Source organism: Vanacampus margaritifer, chromosome 17 (genome assembly GCF_051991255.1).
Source record: "Vanacampus margaritifer isolate UIUO_Vmar chromosome 17, RoL_Vmar_1.0, whole genome shotgun sequence".
NCBI lineage: Eukaryota > Metazoa > Chordata > Actinopteri > Syngnathiformes > Syngnathidae > Vanacampus > Vanacampus margaritifer.
The window spans coordinates 10,636,109-10,642,737 of NC_135448.1; the positions used below are offsets into that span (position 1 = coordinate 10,636,109).

General features: G+C 40.8%; 1 protein-coding gene across 3 annotated transcripts in view; it reads left to right on the top strand.

Moving 5' to 3' along the window:
* ago2 (argonaute RISC catalytic component 2) overlaps positions 1-6,501 on the top strand; it is a 20,307-nt gene extending 13,806 nt beyond the window's left edge. For all 3 annotated transcript variants that reach the window (XM_077549698.1, XM_077549699.1, XM_077549700.1), the window contains one exon: positions 1-6,501. This exon is cut by the window's left edge and continues 1,597 nt beyond it. The gene's annotated coding sequence lies outside the window, so the exon portion shown is untranslated.
* Positions 6,502-6,629: the final 128 nt, after the last annotated feature.

Sequence of the window (6,629 nt, forward strand, 5' to 3'; positions counted from 1 at the left end):
ATTGTCCTGAATGGAGTGGATGTAGTCTCAACTTTGAACTATGCATTGTTTTTAACCAAGAGATTTAGCAGAGGGGCCAACGCGCCTCAATCTGGAGTTTTTATAGATGTAGATGCCGCTTTTAGTGGTTTTTAAAAGTTTCCGCTTCTAGTCGCGTCGCTCTTTTGTGTGGTCCTTTGTAACTTTGCCGTTTTTTATAGTTCGACAATTGGGCCTGCTCTCAGCCAAATAAGATTACAAAACCTCTCACCATTCGAAAGCACAAAAAGAACCCCTGTGCGAGATGTTTTCACTGTAAACCACCTCACTGGACCGGCACAGGTTTTTATTTTTGTTTTGTTTTCACGCGAGACGTGTGGTTGGAGTAATAAAGGAAAACAATTGAGACTTATTCTTCCCATCTTACTACCAGAAATCCGACTGACTGTGTTTGCGGGGCATTCCGAACACCGTGTACTTGATATTTCCTGTTGGTGTCAATATTGTACTTATTGGTGCTCGTCTCAAAAGCATGTACATGTGGATGCACTTTTGATAGCATAGCATTGGTGTGAGCTCCGGTAGGTTTGTGTGTGCGTGTGTGTGTGAGAGAAATGGGAGTTTTGGCCATATTATGACACTGGTGTAATTGTATGGAAATGGCCTTGTGTTCTACCTCGTGTTACCTGTTCAAGTGTTATGGTAACATCACACTGCTGGCCATTTCTGCATAATTGCCCCTGCTATCAATCTCAATGGCATTGATTTGATTTTCATTTTTTTGGAGTCCTTGTTTTGTATGTATGGTAGTGAACACGCTTAGTGTTCTCATAGTTGACTAAAAAACGTGGAGCGGGGTTGTTTTCATTTCTTGAAGGGGCTTTGGCATCGAGCTGCACGACCAAATTCTTGACGTTCGCCGCTACTCGCACGCAGCTTATCCTTTTATCGATTATCTCTATGCACCAGTGATGACGGAACATTTTTGGACACCTTGATCTATTTCTAAGTGAGATTTACAATACCAGATAAGCTTAAGATCATCACCTCTTTTTTTGGCTTATACAGCTCAAATCTGAAAATCAGCGGACATCGGAAGTCATAGGAATACATGTTTGTCAAGTTTGGCGCCCCGTGTGAGTCATTTTGAAATGAAAAGTTATGCCGACGGATTTCTGTTGCTGTTTGTAAACGCGGCATTCCAAACTGACGCTTGAAGAAGCCGAGGACTACAGAAAACCAGGAAATGAGCGTGAAGCCAATCCACCAATCAGGAGCTGGGAGTTGTAGTTGCTTGCCTCAGAAAAACGTTGAGCACCGCCCAGAAACGTCACGGACAGGCCAAAACAAATCCGTCGGACTATAGCGTTTAAGTTTGTCTAGATTCGTATGTTCATTTCGATTCTTGGGTCTGACGCCAAGAGCAACTTTGGTTCTGGCTTTTTGGACTTGGCTCATAGTCTGGTTATAAGTAGCTGCAGTCTTTATGGGCTCAACTTCAGAATTAGGGATCGTGTTGTGTGTCGGTGTCCCACAAGTGTCCAAGTCTGTTTTATATATTAGTACCCCCCTTTTCACACTGCTTCTGCGCAGAAATGGCGCATCAAAGGGCAATAGAACTGGAATTTATGTACCTGTGCCTTTCAGACAGAACCCACTGAGGCGATTGGACAACGCAGAGTCTGTGTGTCTATTCACAATCCGTTATTTAGATGCATGGCCACCTCGACCTTGAAAATGAACGGCCGCTGGTGTTTTAATCCTCTGATTCCATTTTAGGGAAAACAAATTCGCAAATTGACTTCAATCCCCCGCTCAATCCGTATCGGTATATTTGATGCAGAACAATGACCACGTTTTGATGGGTAGTGTGAAATGTTCCTTTCCCAAAAGGGTTTTGTACTTGTCTGTCTCGATGTTTGACTTGACCTACTATACCAGCACCTTAGAATGCCAGAACGTAATCGCTTTTCCTTTAAATATATCTAGTCCAACCTTTTGACAATGTTTGTTTTGCACTAAAACAAGAACGGATTTAGTAGCTTTTTTTGCAGCATTTAGGATATTTATCGGGTGGGGACAAGTTTGTTTGTATTCAGCAAGAAAGCACTAGTTGACATCAGTCGCCGAGTAGGTCCAAGCCCAAAAAATAGCCTTAGCCCGACAGCTACGCACGCATCCAGCATTTTTTTTCACAAATATCCTGATGCCTTTTTGAAATGTTATAAGCACGCGGTGCGTTGCCATTACGCCGGCAGAGATGGAGGAGTTGAATGGGAACTGACGAGCTCAATATCCGTAAGCTCCAAACCACATGAGAGACCAGAAAACTTATAGTCAATTAAGCTATTTGAGCTTTAACTTGTTTAGATAAAGATGGGCATTATACAAAATGTCCTTGACTTTAAATGGGTAAAAATCCATCATTGTCTATATCTTTAAAGGGATAGTAGGATCTCTGAATGTTCTTGTGTTTTGATACCAGTATCGGACAGAGTAGAATAGTGGCGACCAGAGCAAGTTGCCGTAGCGGAGATTTGCGTGGATAAGGCTCCATTTCCCATAGTTGGTCTTTTAGACGAGTGTTTCCCAACCTTTTATTGATTACAAACATGTCGCAAAAAGTTTATAACTCATTGCACTGCCAGCCCAGTAAAAAATGGGTCTTTGACGTCTATATCCGTTATTGGCAGTGAAAAAGAAATTGGATAACTTGCCTGACGAATCTCTAAAAATTCGTTAATGGGACTCACTGATCTGGACCACAGATAAGTTGATGGACAATGAACAACTAATCAATAAATATTATACCCATCCCTAAAATTAATAGGCACGATACAATTTTGGTGTTCCCAAATTCACTTTTTTGAGTCAAGTACAATTTTGCTTTGGTGCCATGTTAAAGTGAGTTTAGGAGCTTCAATAGTGCTTTTAGCGGCTTCTTGAACAATGTTGATGTGAGTCAAGGAATTTCACGTAGTGCTTTGCCGCGCGCCATTTTGTGGCATCCATAGACAACTGCTCACAAGCATTTGACCCAAAATGAAACGCCATGATGATAATAAACCATGCGTGAATCAAGCAAAATGGCAGCCGCCTGGATACATTTGGCGTGCCGACGCCAGCGCTGCATACATCCTGCTATGATGATTATTTTTATTTCTTATTTCGTTTTTAATTTAAACGCACATATTCACCTTAGTTGGACTGCGTTGGATGTCCCTCAACTTGGACAGACGGACCAACGGGCTAATCTAAGCTAAGCTAATTGAAACGTCATTTCACGATAGCAGCTCTTTGTCTGGTAGAAAATGACTGTGTGGAGAAGAACGTTTGTGTTTTAGCATTCCGGCACGCTAGCAAGCAGCTTTGGATTGAAGCGAGAATGTTGTCCCCCGAAAACCATTACCGTTTGGCTAGCCGCGCATCTTTGGCCTCTCTGTGCTAGCCGCTACTATGCTACAACCCGTTTCCTTCGCTCCAGGTAACAACGAATGTATTTATAGCTCGTGTGGTTTTGTAGTATTATGTCGTTTAGCCACGTTTTTACATTTCTAATTAGATTGTACGGCCTATTTTTGTATTCATTTGGGGGATTGTTCTTTTTATTTAAAGGTATTCATCTTTGGCTAGCTGTCCCCTATTGCAGAACTACACAACACATTTACGAGTCACAAAGATGTTTTTGTTGTTGTTTTTTTTTTTGTACAAGCTGTTTGTGTATGTCTGATGGTTGCTTGAGTGTGATTCTGATTAGCTCTTTTTAGCCGTTTGGCCTTGTGATAGTTAGCCTGCAGTCTCGATCCTCGTGCCCTCGTAAAAGCTTTCCCCGACTTGTACTCACTCCCACGCCTGATTGATTTGTTCGCGAGTCACTCTTATGATATTCTTTTTCTTATTGTTATTCTTATTTGGTGATTGTATAACACCCACCGTTTGATTTCCTGTCTGATTTGAAACGGCACAACTTGTCAGAAACTTTCCGGAAGCGTTATTTTTAGTGCAGCCGGTTCTCCAAAGGCCACACGGTCCTGCTCTGTTGCTCGCGCGGTTGTTACCGTCGGCTAAATACAAAACTGAAAAAGCCGCGCTAAAGGAAAGATCTCGTCCACTTTGGGTCGGAACGCCAATCCATCGTCCTACATTAAGCATTTTAAGAACCGTATGGCTTCTTCTTACCAGCTTGGGGAGAAAAAAGAAAAAAAAACTACCTCAGAGCATAGTGCGGTGCTAGCTAACATATTAGCCCTGATTTACAATAACAAACAAAAATCCCAAATTGTAGTGAGCGATACGAGTTCATATCACGTGAGAGCGCTGTTCAGATTGAGAAGCAAAGCGTTGAATATGTTAAGGGACCAAATGTCAAAGGATCGTGTTTCGGATGGATTTACACGGCAGGTCCAAGTGCCCAATTACAATTTTTTTTTTATTGTTATTTTTTTAATTCCACAAGCCTCACTAAACAAGCAATAAATGAATCATATTTCGACTATATTTACAGGTCTATTCTTTTGCGATGGTTTAAATTTAAAATACGTCTTCTTTTTACCAGGGGTCGAAATCCCCCATTGAAATGAATGGCGGGCGACCAGGGGTCGAAATCCCCCCATTGAAATGAATGGCGGGCGATTAACAATAGGCTCTGAATTCGATACAAATCAAATTTGCAACCACATTCCGATCTGAAGATATTCGATTCCATTGGCAGTTATTTAGTATGCCATGTTAAAGCAAAAAATATCGGAATTGTCACTTGAACCACGCAGTGTAAATCCAACCGGTGACTTTTATCCATTAGCTAGCTACACAAATGGCATGAAAAAAAAAATAATCCGTTGTACTTGCATTCTTCCGTTGGCCAATCAGCACAAACTGCTGAAACGCTGCCACAGTACCCAAGTGGCGTTTCTGTGAACTGACCCTTTAAAACTGACTGCTTGGTGGATACGACGCTTTTAAAATGTCCAACCGGATGTCTTACGGCGCATCAGTGTTTGTAACCGTCACGTTACAATTACAATAAAGAGCTTTCCAGCCAGTACTGCAATAAAAACCCTTTCCGTCTTCTACCACCTTCCACAGCCAAGCAATCCCATCGTAAAACGCGAGAAAACGTCCGCGAGGTTGTCGTAAGCGGTCGCTTCTCCCGACGAGTCCCGTCGCCAATCTTGACGTTTTCGTTTCCCGAGGCGCGCCAATCTGGCCCATAGATGCTGCGTATGGAACGATCAGTATTTGTGTTTTGCACTTTCCGAGCGGTCTCAAACACGGCCCGCTTAAAGTAACGAAAAGAACTGACGAGGTATTTTATGCTATCAGTAGGAATATGAATTTTCTTCAAATAAAATACAATGATTATATATACAGTATATATAGATCTATACATCCATTCATGAAGTACCTCATAAGCCTGATATATGCTGCATTGACTTATTTCTTTAGTGTACTTCATTATGTCCAATAAAATTCTGATTCTTTTTATTTTATTTTTTTTTATTAAAATTTTTCCCCCCCCCCACCACCGTGGGCAGGTTTGAATTCAACAGGCTGTATTTATCTCGCCGGATGTTCCTCACTTTTTTTTTCTTTTTTTTCTTTTTTAACTTGTCTCAAAATAGCCTCACATCTCAAGAGTTGGTTGGCGTATACATTCCATCTTCAACAACAATCATAAGGAGATCTAATTCATTTGTGCCATTGAGAACAAAGAGTGCGTGAGCTCCATTTTGTCATTTTGCAGGGTAGTGAGGTAGGATCATATGGCTACCATAAAGTAAAGATTTTGTACAATAGTGGTCTAAGGTGATAATTGACACAGCATACTAAATATGTAGATAAAGTGGCACCCAAGAAAAAAAAAAAGGGCAATAATGGGCTCTATTGGAAAAGAAAAAATATATCAATAGCTAAACCTTGATTTAGAGCATTCACCGATTTATTTCTGCACTTAACTGAAAATGACGACAATGAAATTAGCCCACTGTTGTTCTCAGTGGCTGAAGTCAAATCCATTTTCCTGTTCGTCGATCACTCGGGCCCTTTTTAATATTTCTACATCAGCCATAATAAAGAGTCCGACCAAAGTCAACCCGCACAGCCATAACAATTCAAACCTCCCGTTCATCGTGTGGTCTATTGTATTTTCTTCTCCCTTATTTAAAACCATGACATGCCAAAAGTGAATTTGCAGTCATTCCTATTCTGGTATAGGGATGGAGTGGGTGGGGGGGGTTTGGCGATCTTATTGCTGATTTTTGAATTCCTTCATCCACTTGCTAAGCTCCTTTTATTTTTTTGGTGTTGTAAAGTTTGTAAAGCTTTTGATTTCTATCTTATGTTTCCTGTTTGTTTTTTTTTGTCGACATTTACGCTTACAGAACACAAGATATGCTGTAAAACCCTGTTAGGACACAATGTGAATACTTATCACTTCATGTAGTTCTCTCTTTGGCTTGACTGTAAGTTACATTCATTAATTAAAAAAAAAAAACATGTTTGGAAAAAAAAATTATAACGGGACTTGTCGTTACTGTTCTTTTTTTTTTTTTTTATACTATTGTTTTGTTGCTTGTCCTGTCTGTCTCTCTCTTTCTTTCTCCCCCCACTTCCAATATAGGAGAGGGCAAAATATGGCTTACAAGGCCACA